This window comes from Anabrus simplex, chromosome 3 (assembly GCF_040414725.1).
Source record: "Anabrus simplex isolate iqAnaSimp1 chromosome 3, ASM4041472v1, whole genome shotgun sequence".
Classification (NCBI taxonomy): Eukaryota; Metazoa; Arthropoda; class Insecta; order Orthoptera; family Tettigoniidae; genus Anabrus; species Anabrus simplex.
The window spans coordinates 457,176,018-457,195,161 of NC_090267.1; the positions used below are offsets into that span (position 1 = coordinate 457,176,018).

A 19,144-nucleotide genomic window follows, 5' to 3' on the forward strand; every position below is an offset into this window, starting at 1 on the left:
CATGTTCTACGTTACTGCAGCCATAGGTTACGATCCCCTGGCCGCCTCTGTGCTCGGAAAAGTATAAGATACCAACAAGTGCCTACAGGGCTGTACTTTTTTTTTTTTTATTTATTTTTTTTTTTTTTATTTTAAATATGGCTTCCCAGCTTTGTTCTTCCACTACGACGCCTCCCTGATTTGTAAATAGGCCGACTCTTACTCTCTTCACAGCCATCCTTATTTAATGGCTTGGTTGATTAAGTATAACAGTCAGACGGCAGTGCACGGCGTTTCCGTGGTGTAGTGGTTATCACATCCGCCTAACACGCGGAAGGTCCCCGGTTCGATCCCGGGCGGAAACATGATTTTTTTTTTTTTTTAGAAAGTCTTTAATTTGATGGTGTGGAAGAAAATATACTAAATCATTGCAGTATTAGTTTTTCTTTGGCACTTGTTCATTTAGCTGGGATTACTAGGAAAACGGTTCTAACTTTTAGAAATCGTTTGACATGGAGATTATCTTTTTCATGGTAAATAGATTTCTAAGTAAGTACAGTCCGCCTCTGTGGTGTAGTGGTTGGTGTGATTAGCTGCCACCCCTGGAGGCCTGGGTGCGATTCCCGACTCTGCCACGAAATTTGAAAAGTGGTACGAGGGCTGGAACGGGGTTCAGAGCCTCGGGAGGTCAAATGAATACAGGTGGGTTCGATTCCCACCTCAGCCATCCTCGAAGTGGTTTTCCGTGGTCTCCCATTTATCCTCCAGTCAAATGCCGGGATGGTACCTAACTTAAGGCCACGGCCGCTTCCTTCCCTCTACCTTGTCTATCCTTTCCAATCTTCCCATCCCCCACGAAGGCCCCTGTTCAGCATAGCAGGTGAGGCCGCCTAGGTGAGGTCATAGTTCCCAATTGTATCCCCCGACCCAATATCTCACGCTCCAGGACACTGCCCTTGAGGCGGTAGAGGTGGTTTCCCTTGTTGATTCCGGGGGGAACACCAATCCTGCAGGGTAAGCAGATTGAGAAAAAGAAGAAGAAACAAATAAATTAAGTATGAATAGGCCCACCTCTGTGGTGTAGTGGTTAATGTTATTTCCTGCCACACCCGGAGACCCGGGTTTCATTACCGGCTCTGCCATGAAATTTGAAAAGTGGTACAAGGACTGGAACGGGGTCCACTAAGCCCCAGGAGGTCAACTGTGTAGAGGTGGGTTCCATTCCCACCTCAGCCAGGATAGGATGGCTTCCCGTGGTTTCCCATTTCTCCTGCAGGCAAATGCCGGGAGCCACAGCAGCTTCCTTCCCTTTTCCTTGTCTATCCCTTCCTAACTTCCCATCCCCCTACAAGGCCCCTGTTCAGCATAGCAGGTGAGGACGCCTGGGCGAGGTACTGGTCATCCTCCCCATTTCCATTCTCCGACCCAAAATCTACGCTCCAGGACACTGCCCTTGAGGCGGTAGAGGTGGGATCCCTCGCTGAGTCCGAGGGAAAAACCAACCTTTGATGAATAAACAGATTAAGAAATAAATAATATAAATAAAATAAACATATAATAAAAGTAATAAAAACCATGTGGAAACTCGTAATCTTTCCAATAGTGATTGGATGTAATGGTATTATACTAAAGACACTACACAGGAGCACGGAAGCACTTAATATCCACCCTCTCAAACAAAACAAACCCCATGGCACTACAGCCCCTGAAGGGCCTTGGCCTACCAAGCGACCGCTGCTCAGCCCGAAGGCCTGCAGATTACGAAGTGTCGTGTGGTCAGCACGACGAATCCTCTCGGCCGTCATTCTTGGCTTTCTATACCGGGGCCGCTATCTCATCGTCAGATAGCTCCTCAATTCTAATCACGTAGACTGAATGGACCTTGAGCCAGCCCTCAGGTCCAGGTAAAAATCCCTGACCTTTGCGGGAATCGAACCCGGGGCCACCGGGTAAGAGGCAAGCACGCTACCCCTACACCACGGGGCCGGCATCCACCCTCTCAGTTACAGAGAATTGCAAAAAGCAGCAATCCTGGCCACTTGCCATGTAGTAAGGGAGTTTATTAGCAATAACAATCCACCATATACAGAGGACTAACGAAAATGTCTACTAATTTTCATTATTTACGTACAGATTGACTTGACTTATTTCCTGTTGCTCCCTCTGGAGCATAGGGCCTTAGTGAAATTTCTCCACACAGTACGGTTCCTGGCCATTCTCCTCACTTCGCTCCAGGTCTTGTCAACCTCTGCGATTTCCTTTTCGATTATCCTCTTCATGCCAAATGTCATCGTCAGATTATCCGTCCGGTTTTGTAATTTCGCTTCGGTTTCTATAATCAGATTATTTAAGAAGAGCGAGTGATTAACCCACTGCTTCCGAGTGCCTTGACGGGGCTGCCATCTTAAGACTGAGGCACCAGGCTGATTTTCTGTCGGAGTTTCTTCCCTTAGCCTTTGAAGTTCCCACTTCTACTGCAAGGCAGCAGTTCCTATTTTATTTACCCAGAATAGGAGGGTTGCCCCTTCCGCCAATTCCACCGTTCTGAAGTCCGTCTTCTCCGCCTTCACTGCCGTTGAGGTCTTCACCGTAACCCTGGCAAGGGACCCTTACATTGGACTACCAGCCGGGTCAGTTGGACCAAGGTTTTTCAAAGAGGTGTTACTCCTCTATCACTCGCCCTTTGTCCTGACTTGTGACAGGCAGAGCCTGGCTTCCCAAACATTGGGTCCAGGTTGGTGGGGTTCGTACAGATAATATCCTATAAATATCTGTCAAATTTGGCTCGGAGATGTCCGACAAGTAATCGATTTGTTAAAGTTCGTCATTGCACGTGATAAATTTCGTATTTGAGCCCGTAATGTTAAAAAGTATCAACTTGTGAAAATACCAACAAATGTTTCACTTTTACAATACCATAATCGTCTTTATTATAAGAGGCTACATTAAACTATTTTGGTGATACATGTTTCGTCCCCATTTCGGGACATCTTCAGTCACAAATAAAATAATTGAAAATATGGCAAGGACACAATAAAATCGGTGAATTAAGTGTCTATGAATCTTGTGATGCGGCATACTGACGTCTTATCAATCTAGAGTTATTATTATTACTTTTTTTGTAGTTGCTTTACGTCGCACCGACACAGATAGGTCTTATGGCGACGATGGGACAGGAAAGGCCTAGGAATGAGAAGGAAGCGACTGCGGCCTTAATTAAGGTACAGCCCCAGCATTTTCCTGGTGTGAAAATGGGAAACCACGGAAAACCATCTTCAGGGCTGCCGACAGTGGGGTTCGAACCCACTCTGTTCCGAATACTGGATACCGGCCGCACTTAAGCGACTGCAGCTATCGAGCTCGGTGAGTCATTAATAACATGTACAATGAATACGATGTGAATCACAAAGTCCAGTTATTGTACGGGTTAAAATATCTTTGCTTGCATGGAATTGCACAAATGTAATACAACATGAGTGGCTATGCAAAATAAATTAATCATGTAGTTATCCCTACATTGTAAACATATTGTACATGCTGTTGACATGTGTTCATAAACAGTGCAAGGTTAATGGCACATTAAATTAGCTTCTTACGAAGATATGCATTGCACGTAAGCTTTGGGAAAGCATTCTTTCCTATTATATTAGACATGTTTGCGAAATTAATAACTGGTTTGATAGACGGCATTTTGGATTTAAGAAAGGTTATTCCACTGAAGCTCAACTTGTAGGATTCCAACAAGATATAGGAGATATCCTGGATTCAGGAGGTCAAATGGACTACATCACGATTGACCTATCTAAGGCATTTGATAGGGTGGATCATGGCAGACCACTGGCAACAATGAGTGCAGTTGGACTAGACAAAAGAGTGACTGAATGGGTGGCTATATTCCTAAAAAACAGAGTAGGTGAAGCTTTATCCGTTCCTATATTATTAAGAGGGGAATTCCTCAAGACAGTGTTATTAGACCTTTCTTATATACACTGACTGACAGTGACAATGCAACACCAAGGAGGAGTGGTTCGAAAGGGATGAAAGTTGGGGAAAAAACAGAGACGGCACGGATGAATAATTTATGTTTATTTCAAACCGATATGCAGGTTACACAATGCGCACGGCATCGACTCAGTAGGATGTAGGACCATCGCGAGCGGCGATGCACGCAGAAACACGTCGAGGTACAGAGTCAATAAGAGTGCGGATGGTGTCCGGAGGGATGGTTCTCCATTCTCTGTCAACCATTTGCCACAGTTGGTCGTCCGTACGAGGCTGGGGCAGAGTTTGCAAACGGCGTCCAATGAGATCCCACACGTGTTCGATTGGTGAGAGATCCGGAGAGTACGCTGGCCACGGAAGCATCTGTACACCTCGTAGAGCCTGTTGGGAGATGCGAGCAGTGTGTGGGCGGGCATTATCCTGCTGAAACAGAGCATTGGGCAGCCCCTGAAGGTACGGGAGTGCCACCGGCCGCAGCACATGCTGCACGTAGCGGTGGGCATTTAACGTGCCTTGAATACGCACTAGAGGTGACGTGGAATCATACGCAATAGCGCCCCAAACCATGATGCCGCGTTGTCTAGCGGTAGGGCGCTCCACAGTTACTGCCGGATTTGACCTTTCTCCACGCCGACGCCACACTCGTATGCGGTGACTATCACTGACAGAACAGAAGCGTGACTCATCGGAGAACACGACGTTCCGCCATTCCCTCATCCAAGTCGCTCTAGCCCGGCACCATGCCAGGCGTGCACGTCTGTGCTGTGGAGTCAATGGTAGTCTTCTGAGCGGACGCCGGGAGTGCAGGCCTCCTTCAACCAATCGACGGGAAATTGTTCTGGTCGTTATTGGAACATCCAGGGTGTCTTGCACATGCTGAAGAATGGCGGTTGACGTGGCGTGCGGGGCTGCCACCGCTTGGCGGCGGATGCGCCGATCCTCGCGTGCTGACGTCACTCGGGCTGCGCCTGGACCCCTCGTACGTGCCACATGTCCCTGCGCCAACCATCTTCGCCACAGGCGCTGCACCGTGGACACATCCCTATGGGTATCGGCTGCGATTTGACGAAGCGACCAACCTGCCCTTCTCAGCCCGATCACCATACCCCTCGTAAAGTCGTCTGTCTGCTGGAAATGCCTCCGTTGATGGCGGCCTGGCATTCTTAGCTATACACGTGTCCTGTGACACACGACAACACGTTCTACAATGACTGTCGGCTGAGACATCACGGTACGAATTGGGCCATTCGCCAACGCCGTGTCCCATTTATCGTTCGCTACGTGCGCAGCACAGCGGCGCATTTCACATCATGAGCATACCTCAGTGACGTCAGTCTACCCTGCAATTGGCATAAAGTTCTGACCACTCCTTCTTGGTGTTGCATTTGCTCTGTCAGTCAGTGTATATCAATGATATGTGTAAAGAAATGGAATCAGAGATAAGGCTTTATGATGATTATGTTATTCTGTACAGAGTAATAACAACTGCAAAATGACTTCGATAATATTGTGAGATGGACAGTAGGCAATGGTATGATGATAAACGGGGTTAAAAGTCAAGTTGTGAGTTTCACAAATAGGAAAAGTCCTTTCAGTTTTAATTACTGCTTTAATGGGGTGAAAGTTCCTTTTGGGGATCATTTTTTTTTTTTTTTTGCTATGGGCTTTACGTCGCACCGACACAGATAGGTCTTATGGCGACGATGGGATAGGAAAGGCCTAGGAGTTGGAAGGAAGCGGCCGTGGCCTTAATTAAGGTACAGCCCCAGCATTTGCCTGGTGTGAAAATGGGAAACCACGGAAAACCATTTTTCAGGGCTGCCGATAGTGGGATTCGAACCTACTATCTCCCGGATGCAAGCTCACAGCCGCGCGCCTCTACGCGCACGGCCAACTCGCCCGGTTGGGGGATCATTGTGAGTACCTAGGTGTTAATATAAGGAAAGATCTTCATTGGGGTAATCATATAAATATGATTGTATATAAAGGGTACAGATCTTTGCACATGGTTATGACGGTACTTAGGGGTTGTAGTAAGGATATAAAGGAGAGGGCATATAAGTCTCTGGTCAGACCCCAACTAGAGTATGGTTCCAGCGTATGGGACCCTCACCAGGATTACTTAATTCAAGAACTGGAATAAATCCTACGAAAAGCAGCTCGATTTGTTTTGCGTGATTTCCGACAAAAGAGTAGCGTTACAAAAATGTTGCAATGTTTGGGCTGGGAAGACTTGGGAGAAAGGAGACGAGCTGCTCGACTAAGTGGTATGTTCCGAGCTGTCAGTGGAGAGATGGCGTGGAATGACATCAGTAGACGAATAAGTTTGACTGATGTCTTTAAAAGTAGGAAAGATCACAATACGAAGATAAAGCTGGAATTTAAGAGGACAAATTGGGGCAAATATTCGTTTATAGGAAGGGGAGTTAGGGATTGGAATAATTTACTAAGGGAGATGTTCAATACATTTCCAATTTCTCTGCAATCGTTTAAGAAAAGGCAAGGAAAACAACAGATAGGGAATGTGCCACCTGGGCGACTGCCCTAAATGCAGATCAGTAGTGATTGAAAGTGAACTTATGTTGAATGACACAAGTTGATCATGGCTAACGTTGTTGACAATATGTTCATGTTATTTTATGACACATGATTGACAAGACGCCAATACGTCGCGTCACAAGATTCATAGACCATGTATTCACTGATTTTGTTGTATCCTTACCATATTTTCAATGATTTTATGTGTGACTGAAGATGTCCCAAAAGAGTGACGAAACATGTATCAGCAACATAGTTTAATGTAGTCTTATTAATAAAGACGATTGTGGTATTGTAAAGATGGAACATTTGTAGTTAAGATTTTCACAAGTTGAAAGTCCGTTGTATAAGTCTGGTGTCAACTAAATAGCCTATCTAATGGTTGCTACAGATGCAGTACGGTCCAACACAGCCACTTACAGCGGAAAATGTAATCCCAACGCCAAGAGGACATTAGTTTAAAGGAATTCAATTTAGGATAAGCATTTATCTAGGTAATATGTTTCTTTCTTTCTTTCTTAATCCTTTTACCATCCAGGGTTGGTTTTCCCTCGGACTCAGCGAGGATTCCCCCCCTCTATATTCTCAAGGGCACTGTCCTGGAGGGGGAGACTTTGGTCTGGGTGTATAACTGGGGAGGAGGACCCGTTCCTCGCCCAGGTGGCCTCACCTGCTATGTTGAACAGAGGCCTTGTACGGAGATGGGAAGATTCGAAGGGATAGACAAGGAAGAGGGAAGGAAGCGACCGTGGCCTTAAGTTACGTACCATCCCGGCATTTGCCTGGAGGAGAAATGGGAAACCACGGAAAACCACTTCCAGAATGGCTGAGGAGGGAATCGAACCCCCGTCTACTCTGTTGACCTCCCGAGGCTGAGTGGACCCCGTTCCAGCCCTCGTACCACTTTTCAAATATCGTGGCTGGGCCGGGAATCGAACCCGTGACTCCGGGGGGAGGCAGCTAATCACACTAACCACTACACCACAGAGGCGGACAGCTAACATATTTATTTGATTGAAGTGTCCAAGTCACAGGTTCAAGTATGCGCGAGAAGACATGTAAATTCATAACCACTGTAGTAGCACGATTTTGAATGGAAGCATGCAGACGTGTCGTACAGGTTCGTTGTGTCACTCTGATTGAGTTCCACGCCTGCTGTACTTGGTCAGTCAAACCGGCAACGGTTAATGCTGGCATTTAATGATGCTGGATTTGTCTTCCCATAATGTCCCGAAAGTGCTCAATGGGCGAAAGGTCTAGTGATTTCTCAGACCAAAGGAACTGATCAACACTCGGAAGACCACGTTGGGTGACTGAAGCGATATGAGGATAAACGTTTTCCTGTTGGGAATACTCCGAATGAATGGCAGTACAACCAGTTCAATCACCAGTCTGACGTACAAATCCGCTGTTAAGCTTCTTGGGATAACGGCAATAATACCCCTGTTTTAAAAGTAAATTGCTCTCCAGATCATACCTCCTAAGGTAGGTCCGGTTCTAAGGGTCACTTTTTCCCTCGGATTCAGCGAGGGATTCCACATATAGAGCCGCAAGGGCAGTTTCCTGAAGCGTGAGGCATTGGTCGGAGATACATCTGGTAAGGAGGACCAGTATACCTCGCCCAGGTGGCCTCACCTGCTATGCTCAACAGGGACCTTGTGCGGGATGGGAAGATTAGCAGGAACAGGAAGGAAGCGGTCGTGGCCTTAAGTTGGTACCATCCCGGCATTTCCCTGGAGGAGAAGTGGGAAACGACAGAAAACCACTTTGAGGATGGCTGAGGAGGGAATAGAACACTCCTCTACTCAGTTGACCTCCAGAGGCTGAGTTCCAGGCCTCGTACTACTGAAATTTCGTGGCAGAGTCGGGAATCGAATCCGGGCCTCCAGAGGCGGCAGCTTATTACACTAACCACTACACCACAGAGGCGGTCTTAACTGACAAATGTTTAATACATTTCGTAAAATTGAATGTGTCCGCTTCTGTGGTGCAGTGGTTAGTGTGATTAGCTGCCACGCCCGGAGGCGCGGATTCGATTCCTGACACTGCCACGTGGTGGTCAGCTTGCATTCGATCAAATTGTTTTCTAAGAACTTGGAAATGTATCGGACATTTCCTTTCATAATTGCAATCTCTTACTCCCCGTTCTGTAAATGATTATTTGCCCCAATTTGTTCTCTTGAATTCCTACTTCATATTATGATCTTTCCTATTTTTAAAAGCTTCTTATTCATCTACTAATGTCATTCCACGCCATCTCTCCACCTACAGCTCCAAGCATAGTCGAGCATCCCGTCTCCTTACTCCCATTGATATTGATAATTTACCCAAATTTTATGGAAATCTGTCTAGGATAATTCAAATATTGTAGTCATCTTGCTAGATACATAGACTGCTCCATCATCCTTTACTAATTATTGAGATTTCCTTACATGCTATTGAACATAATAGCGTACGCAGAACCAAAGGAGGAAAACCTGCTTGCATGGTGAAACAGTATCTTCAAGGGACTTCACACAAAGGAAAGTCAGTGTTCGCCTGTGCTTACTAATCCCTATAATTGAATGAGCTTCAATTGAGGTTGACGAAACCTCTGAATTCATTTATAATCGTGCAGTGCCGCGGGAGTTTTATTGTTGAAATTGCTGGGCGAAATTCCGCGCAGAACGTGCCTGCTGTTCAGCACTGTTCACGTTGTCCCAGGCTCGGTTCAAACCGGTCCATAAACTTGTAGGGTCAACAACTTGTAACTGACCGTCAGCAAGGAAGCAGTCAGAGCTAGGTTCCTCCTGCCAGTTGCAGTTCCCCGGCCGTCAACACTACAGCTTCGTATACGACAGGTAAGTTAACACCTTGATTGCTTTCTTCTGCTAGCGCCTCCAGCGACATGCGTCATCACTTCTCTTGTTTTAACAATCTTACATGTTCGAGGACCACTTACGATGTCTTCATAAAGCACTCAATCCCTCTTGAGAAAAGTGTTTTATTGATCGTACATCAAGAAGGGGCTCCAGTTCAATTTCTACCTGTTGCGAAGTATACTTGTATGTAGTGAATAATAATAATAATAATAATAATAATAATAATAATAATAATAATAATAATAATAATAATAATAATAATAATAATAATAATATCCGCCTCTGTGGTGTAGTGGTTAGCGTGATTAGCTGCCACCCCCGGAGGTCCGGCTTCGATTCCCGGCTCTGCCACGAAATTTGAAAAGTGGTACGGGGACTGGAACGGGGTCCCCTTAGCCTCGGGAGGTCAACTGAGTAGAAGTGGGTTCGATTCCCACCTCAGCCATCCTGGAAGTGGTTTTCCGTGGTTTCCCACTTCTCCCACTTCCTTGCCTGTCCCATCCAATCTTCCCATCTCTCCACAAGGCCCCTGTTCAGCATAGCAGGTGAGGCAACCTGGGCGAGGTACTGGTCATTCTCCCCAGTTGTATCCCTCGACCCAAAGTCTGAAACTCCAGGACATTGCCCTTGAGGTGGTAGAGGTGGGTTCCCTTGCCTTGCCAAGTTTATTAATAATAATAATAATAATAATAATAATAATAATAATAATAATAATAATAATAATAACTGCTTTTCCCACACGCTAGTGGGGTAGAATATGTGGACTTGATCATGCTTTACGACCGGCTGCCAATCCTGATGTTTGTTGTTTAAAGGGACCTAATATCTAAGGTCAGTGGCCCCATCTATTTTATTATTATTTTTTGCTAGTTGCTTTACGTCGCACCGACACAGATAGGTCTTATGGCGACGATGGGACAGGAAGGACTAGGAGTGGGAAGGAAGCGGCCGTGGCCCCAGTATTTGCTTGGTGTGAAAATGGGAAACCACGGCTGCCGACAGTGGGGTTCGAACCTACTATCTCCCGAATACTGGATACTGGCCGCACTTAAGCGACTGCAGCTATCGAGCTCGGTGAGTTTCATATTATATTTTATTATTATTATTATTATTATTATTATTAACAAGTACATCGCAAATGGGAAATATCCCAGTGGGAATGGTCACTTACAGTAGCGTAATAATAGATTAAAGTTAACATAATTTCCCAACAACAACAACAACAAACAACAACAAGAGTACAACAAGCAAATTCCATGGAAGGAAAATATTAACAGAAATACTACTACAGTAGTTCAACATTCTAAATCCAGCATCATCATATACAAATTCACACACAACTTAAGTACTATTTCCAGTACTTAACACTGCGGCTTACAATACTACACTGTAGGTTGAACTTACTATTAGCTTAACCCTGTTGTTGTTTGAGTCATCAGTCCATAGACTGGTTTGATGCAGCTCTCCATGCCACCCTATCTTGTGCTAACCTTTTCATTTCTACGTAACTATTGCATCCTACATCTGCTCTAATCTGCTTGTCATATTCATACCTTGGTCTACCCCTACCGTTCTTACCACCTACACTTCCTTCCAAAACCAACTGAACAAGTCCTGGGTGTCTTAAGATGTGTCCTATCATTCTATCTCTTCTTCTCGTCAAATTTAGCCAAATCGATCTCCTCTCACCAATTCGATTCAGTATCTCTTCATTCGTGATTCGATCTATCCATCTCACCTTCAGCATTCTTCTGTAACACCACATTTCAAAAGCTTCTATTCTCTTTCTTTCTGAGCTAGTTATCGTCCATGTTTCACTTCCATAGAATGCCACGCTCCACACGAAAGTCTTCAAAAACATCTTTCTAATTCCTATATCAATGTTTGAAGTGAGCAAATTTCTTTTCTTAAGAAAGCTCTTCCTTGCTTGTGCTAGTCTGCATTTTATGTCCTCCTTACTTCTGCCATCGTTAGTTATTTTACTACCCAAGTAACAATATTCATCTACTTCCTTTAAGACTTCATTTCCTAATCTAATATTTCCTGCATCACCTGCCTTCGTTCGACTGCACTCCATTACTTTTGTTTTGGACTTATTTATTTGCATCTTGTACTCCTTACCCAAGACTTCATCCATACCATTCAGCAACTTCTCGAGATCTTCTGGAGTCTCAGATAAAATAACAATATCATCGGCAAATCTCAAGGTTTTGATTTCCTCTCCTTGGACTGTGATTCCCTTTCCAAATTTCTCCTTGATTTCCTTTACTGCCTGTTCTATGTAAACATGTTAACCCTACAAGTGATAATAATATAATTTAAAAACATAACATACACCAACTACAACAACACGAGTAAAAAATGAGTATGCATTCCATGCTTTTGTGGTGGTCGGTAGTGTAGCGTGTTGTGTTGTGTGTTTGCGAAGAGAGTGTATTAAGTTCCTAAGTCAGAGGAATTATCCAGATGCGGTTAAAATCCGCCGAGAATCGAAGCCGAGTCCGTATGAACCGAAGGCTATTCAGAAAATGGGTTGTAAAATAATAATACGTATTTATTTATTTTGTTTCCCTTGCAAATTGATTTTTTTTCAGCATTTAGGATCATTAAAATAACTTGTTTGTTAATCATAACGCATCAGCATAGCTCCTTAATGCAACCAAGTTTACCAGTTTGAATGTTTCTAATACTTGAGGTACCGGGCGAGTTAGCCATGCGGTTAGGAGTGCGCAGCTGTGAGCTTGCATCCGGGAGAGTGGGTTTGAATCCCTCTGTTGGCAGCCCTGAAGATGTTTTTTCGTCGTTTCCCATTTGCATACGAGGCAAATGCTTGGGCTGTACCTTAATTAAGGCCACGGCCGCTTCCTTCGCATTTTTACCCCTTTCCTATCCCATCGTCGCCATAAAACCTATCTGTGTCGGTGCGACGTAAAAAAAAAGAACTTGAAGTTAACGACCACATATTATTTTTATGTAGTTGATGTTGTAACGTTCACCACGCGTGTTCACACACTACGGCTATGGAGCCAAGCCTACTGTTACAGTATTATATCTTATACCAGCTCCCGGCAGCCCGGGTTCGTTTCCCGGCTCTGCCATGAAATTTGAAAAGTGGTACGAGGGCTGGAACGGGGTTCTCCTAGCCTCGGGAGGTAAACTGTGTAGAGAATTGGGGGAGGGGGGGGGGGGTTCGATTCCTACCTCAGCCATCCTCGAAGTGTTCCGTGGCTTTCCACTTCTCCTTCAGGCAAATGCCGGGACTGTACCTAACATAAGGCCACGGCCGCTTCCTTCACTCTTCCTTGTCTATCCCCTCCAATCTTCCCACCCCCCACAAGGCCCCTTTTCAGCATAGCAGGTGAGGCCTTCTGGGTGAGGTACTGGTCATCCTTACCATTTGTCTCCCCGACCAAATGTATCACGCTCCAGGACCCCTTGAGGCGGTAGAGGTGGGATTCCTCACTGAGTCCAGAGGGAGGGTAACCGGTTTAATTAATTACATAAATAAATAAATAAATGAATAATAGTAAATAAATACATTGTTTGTTCAACCCTTGTACCGTTTCTCTATGGGGTCGAGTATTACGTCAACCTCATCAAAAGAGTTAATGCGATGAAATGAATGACGTGATATATGATAGTAGGGAGAGCGTTCAATCAGGTGCCGGCACATAGCCTACTCCTGTTGAATAGCACCAAGGGGTCTGCTCAAGGCTTAACGTCTCCATCCGACGGACGAATGTCCATCAACAGCGTCATGAGCTTTCACTCCATATGAACACTTTTGGCACGCAGTCTTGGGATTAGAAGTTGTATACTACCACCTCCCCTACCCTGCCGGTCAACATATTGATAAAATTACACCACATTATACTACAGCCCCTGAAAGGCCTACCAAGCGACCGCTGCTCAGCCGCAAGGCCTGCAAATTACGAGGTGTCGTGTGGTCAGCACGACGAATCCTCTCGGCCGTTATTCTTGGCTTTCTAGACCGGGGCAGCTATCTCACCGTCAGATAGCTCCTCAATTCTAATCATGTAGGCTAGGTGGACCTCGAACCAGCCCTCAGGTCCAGGTAAAAGTCCCTGACCTGGCCGGGAATCGAACCCGGGGCCTCTGGTCAAGAGGCAGGCACGCTACTCCTACACCACGGGGCCGGTCCAACATATTGATGGTAAAAACTCGTGTCCTCACCCCGAGGTGGTCCAGCTCTTTTCAGGCACACCCCTACTGGAGGTGAGCTGCATGTACCATTTCAATCACATACCAGCCCTTCTGCCATTCTTAAATTTCTGGCAGTACCGGGAATCGAACCCGCGCCCCCGAGGACGGCAGCTAATCACACTAACCGTTACGCTACAGAAGCGGACATATTGATGGTGAACAATTTTTCTATCAACGGGACTCGAACCGCCTAACCACGGTGTCAGACCGTTTACATTCCAACGCCCTAACGATCATGGCCACCGGGCGGACTACATCGCCGCCATAAGACATATCTGTGTCGGCGCGACGTAGAACAAATAGCAATATCCTCTTTAATAGCGCAATTGTTTTCCAAGCATCTGCGACATTAGAGCTATCTTCAACTGCTGAGCATACATGTTGATCACTATCACTGATATTTACGATCTGTTCAGGGCTTTTCTTAGAGAATTCTCTTCGTGTGGATTGCTATTCGTGGGGGAGTTGCGTTTCTTAACTGCCTTAGAGTCCGGCTCCATGGCTAAATAGCGTGCTGGCCTTTGGTCACAGGGGTCCCGCGTTCGATTCCCGGCAGGGTCGGGAATTTTAACCATAATTGGTTAATTTCCCTGGCACGGGGGCTGGGTGCATGTGTTGTCTGCATCATCATTTCATCCTCATCACGACGCGCAGGTCGCCTATGGGGGTCAAATCAAAAGACCTGTACCTGGCGAGCCGAACCCGTCCTGGGATCTCCCGGCACTAAAAGCCATACGCCATTTCATTTTACTGCCTTAGAAATATACCGTACTTGGGTAGATTAGAAAATATATGAGGAAATGCTTTTGGTTTTAATTTCCAGCGCTGTCTTTGTATCTCTACTCTTTCACCATTCACCGTAAATGAGTCTACTTTTACTAGAAAGTCATCGCAAAAATGAATGTCACACACGAAACAGTTATGAGTTAATTTTCGGTCTTTTCTATGGATAGCCATCTCCCACCACTCTCTTTAGGGGGCCCTAAAGAAATGCCTACCTGAAGACGATCGGTCATATCCAGATCTGCAGCCGGGTACTAAACACGATGGCGTGATGTGGTAGTTTCCTCGCGCACTGATATACGTTGCCTTATAGCACAATAGCGACAAAGACCGAGGAATTTAAAACATAACACTTCTCACACTACTCAATCGTGAATACACTAATAATGCAAACTGTCGAAACATCTCTGACAGCGACAATAATGAGCAATAAAAACTATTACAACTGAAGGCGAATATAACGCGGGCTAATGGCCAAGGGTCTCTGTTGACATCACAATCGCCTGTGCTGCCACCAAGCGGATGTCTCATCAACCTCTTGAGCTCTCTTACGGGCGAACGGAGATGTCGCACTTCCTCTTCGATACGCTATGCTTCATGTGCATAATTCTGGGCTAGTTGTTCAGCACTGTGTGGTTTATTAATGGTTGATGTAACAGCTTGTAGTAGAAATCTCTAATAACTTCATTAATGCTTTGTCCATCTGTGACTATTTCTCCATTTTGGTTCTTAAATTTTGTAATTTTTGGTCTTCCTTCCCTACTGGCAGTCAAAATTGAGTTGTGCTGTTATCAATATAATGACAGGACCCTTTTCCTAATGCCAGTCAGCTTACTGCCAGTCACACCGAGTTGGTGAGTTTCCATTATAATAGCAGGCCACTATGCCTAACGTCAGTCACTTTTTAGATGGGTCAGTTTGTTTATAATGGCGGGCGCCCTTGCCTATTGCCAAACACAATCGGGTAAAGGAGTTTAGAAAAGTATGGCATGTTCCATAGCCTTCTCCTAGTCAAATCGGGAAGGACATTTTTCATTACAATGGTACACAGGAGTTGGAGAAGGACCCCATTCATACTGCCAGTCAAAAGTCGATGTGGGGAGTACTGAGTAAAATAGCAGACGCCCTCTTGCTGAGAGTCATTATCCGTTTGTAAAGTATTAATTACAAAGACACACACACACACACTCTTTCTAGATCATGGAGTTTAAATAATACACTAGAGGTAGCACTGCCGCTGCAGTCGCGTGCGAAGTTGAACGCGCTGTTTGGCAAAAGCCGGATTGTTTGGCACTGTCACTACAGGAATTTCTCGATAAATTGAATTCTTATAATTCTCTTAAGGAAAATGTCAGTCTCCTAGGCAGCTTATGGCTGCACAGGGAGGTTCATAAAGGGGAATGGCGTACCATTTCAAGGTATGTTTATTTGAAATTCATTTTCGTGCGAATAAAATAATAATTTGTGTGACACTTACCGTCACGTGGTTTGGCCTACTTGCGCTGACTTCGTGGTTTCTTTTCCTGTCGGCGTGAAAGAGACTCTTTGGATTTTACCATGAAGACTGAAATTAATATTTTAGGAAATATAAGGGAAGACATTTTTCTTTCACTAAATGGCCATGTCTGTGAAAGCGAATATCTAGAAAATCCAATGAAAGTGTATACGAATAGGCCTATGTATACATCGTGTTGGCAGATCATACATGCATGATCCCAGTGTTAGAAGTAGGTTAACAAAAACAATTTTGTTTCTTAACCAATAGGTTGATACATTGCTACTCTTCATTATAATCAAAAAGTAATGTTGATGTCTCAACATATTTCTTACAGCGCTGATTATATTGACGGGTATAATTGGCTCCTCATGGCCATAATTTCTCAGTGTTTAGAGGTTAACCTGATGCATTTCTTTTCCTTTCTTGCAATGCCACTGATGTACATGATGCCAAGCGAGTGGTTGCGGGTTTTGGGTCACGTAGCTGTGAACCTGCATTCGCGAGATAGTGAATTCGAACTCCACTGTCGGTAGTGCTGAGGCTGCTTTTTCGTGGTTTCCCAATTTTACACCATGTAAATGTTGGGGCTGTACCATAATCAAGACCATGGCCGCTTCCTTCCCACTCCTAGCACTTTTCTATCCCATCGTCTCCATAAAATCTATCTATTTCGGTGCCACGTAAAATAAACTGTAACCAAACAAAATATGATTGTAAAGATTCATATCATTTACCACTCTCACTTTCCATTAAAGGAAGTCATTTTACAAATTAAAATCTTAAAGCTAATCAAACATTTCAAGAAAAGCTAATAAACTCCATAATAGACTGATACCACAACCGAGTGTCATATTTCCCTTTGTAATCAAGTTCAGGAAACAGTGATGATAATGACGATAGTATTATTATTATTATTATTATTATTATTATTATTATTATTATTATTATTATTATTATTAACTAGCAAATGTACCCGTGCTTCGCTACGGTATTCTATATTGTATTCGAATATCGAAGTAAATATTGTACATGCAATAAATACGAAAGTTTTAAAATTGCATGTCTCTTAGCGTTATCCGAGAAAAAGCATGGAGAGGTCCCCATACGTTGTTTCCAATGCAAAGTGTTTGTTACGGATTTGTGATGATAACGGCAGGCCCACTTGCCTACTGACTGTCATTCACAATCGATTTGGGAAGTTTACATTATACTGTAATTGCAGCCCCCATTGCCTACTGCGTGGTCACAATCGATTTGGGGAGTTTTCTTTACAATGGCAGGCCCCTAATATACTTCCAGACAGATTACAGTTGAGGAGTTTTTATTATAAAGGCAGGCAACTTCCCTACTACCAGTCGAAATTGAGTTGTGCAGTTATCATTATAATGACAGGCCTCTTTTCCTACTGCCAGCCAGCTTACTGCCAGTCACACCAATTTGGTGAGTTTCCGTCAAAATAGAAGGCCACTATGCCTAATGCCAATCACATTTTAGATGGGAACATTTGTTTATAATGGCGGGCACCCTTGCCTACTGCCAAACACAATCGGGTAGGGGAGTTAAAAAAAACTGCATGCTCCCTTGCCTTCTGCAAGTCAAATTGAAAACTGAATTATTCATTACAATAGTAGGCCTTCCTTACTAATGACACTTACACAGGAGTTGGTGAAGGACCCCATTCCTACTGCCAGTCAAAGTCGGTGTGGGGGTTACTGATTACAATAGCAGACACACCCTTTCTCGATCGCTATAAATCGATATCAGTGAATATATATAGATCGACATACGAAAGTATATGCTTGTTTACAATATTGCAGACCTTCATTTACAGATTAACTGCTACTGAACGGTACCGTACGTCATATCGACAAAGAATTGTTCCATAAGACGCCGCATTTAGCGGCCTAAATGACTGGTCCTATGATATCTCATCTATTCATGGGTCAGATTAAATTAGAAATGTTGAATAGGTTAAAATTTGTGTAAGATTATCTCACATTGCATTATTTTTCAGATAATTATGTGACAGCTACATACAAAGCATTTGGCTCACGTATGGCTACTGGGTGGGCCAATTTTCGTGTAGAGTTTGATGATTCTATATTTCCTATAAGTGATTGAAAGTATGAATTGTGCACGTGAAAAGCCCAAATTTACTTAACATCGAGAAATAGAGAAAAATCAAAAGTAAAAGTGGTACAGTTACGACAAAAAGTCATAAGACCAAGGTTGTAGACCACTCCAAATTGAACGGAGATAGTGCCATCCGTTATGTAATAAGACTTCCCGAAAGTCTGCACTATCATTAAAATTGCCTCCATATTTCTATATTCTTCGGGGATAAAAAGTGAAAAATTTAAAGTTCTTGGAAGTTTTCCGTCCGTTACAGGCTAAAACGTATAATTTTTCCAAATTTCAATTTTCTTGTTCGTCTGACGGATTATGCCACAATCTGGATTTTGGGCGAGGAGGGTAAAAATTAGGACTTTCAGGAAACTAAACCAAATAAATATGCCGATGATCATTATTACCTCTTTAATGGGTAGCTGTACGAAAATTTCACCAAAAGAGTCAATGTACAGGCACACAGTCGTTACGATTTTATTTATATAGATAGATAGGGAATCTGCTCCACGTACAACACCTTTTGGGCTATTTTCGCTGGATTTAACCTGCAAAACCGACCGTTCATGATATCTCCCTTATTAATCCTCCTGTCGAAAAAATGCACATGAAAAAAAGAAAGTTTTAGAAATGGATTTCCATCAAGTTTGATCGATTTCCAGTCAGACTGGTCTTGTACTGTACATATTGTGGAAGAGTAAAAACACCATTTCGGTTTCCTATAAACCGCCAGTCCATTCATGTAACATGAAATGGACAGGTGGATGCTAAATATAAAGTTCGGTTCAAATATCTTCAGTAGTTTTCAAGTTGTAAGAAATACGCTTTACACGCACCCGCTCTTCAGTTGTGTCTGGTGGGACTTGTACCGAAAAACGGTCCGTTAATGATATCTCCCTTATTAATCCTCGTATCGAAATGATGCACATGAGAAAAGAGGTTTAGAAATTAACTTCCATTAAAACAGGTAGATTTCCATTAAGTTTGGTTTTGTATATTTTGTGGGAGTGGTTTCGTATAAACCCCCAGTCAATTCAGGGATTTAGAAACAATATTTGCCCTAAAACTTACCCAAGGACAGGTGGATTCTAAATATGAAGTTTGGTGGAAATATATATGGAGTAGTTTCCATGTT

The 19,144-nt window shown here is 44.0% G+C and overlaps 1 protein-coding gene and 1 non-coding gene across 2 annotated transcripts in view; both read left to right on the forward strand.

The window, feature by feature from the left end:
* Positions 1-271: 271 nt before the first annotated feature.
* TRNAV-AAC (transfer RNA valine (anticodon AAC)) lies at positions 272-344 on the forward strand. The gene has a single exon. It is a non-coding gene; the product is annotated as a tRNA-Val (tRNA).
* Positions 345-9,237: 8,893 nt separating this feature from the next.
* Positions 9,238-19,144, forward strand: part of LOC136867430 (endochitinase) — a 274,252-nt gene continuing 264,345 nt past the window's right edge. Inside the window, exon 1 of the mRNA XM_067144633.2 lies at positions 9,238-9,359. The gene's annotated coding sequence lies outside the window, so the exon portion shown is untranslated. The remainder of the gene's footprint in view (positions 9,360-19,144) is intronic.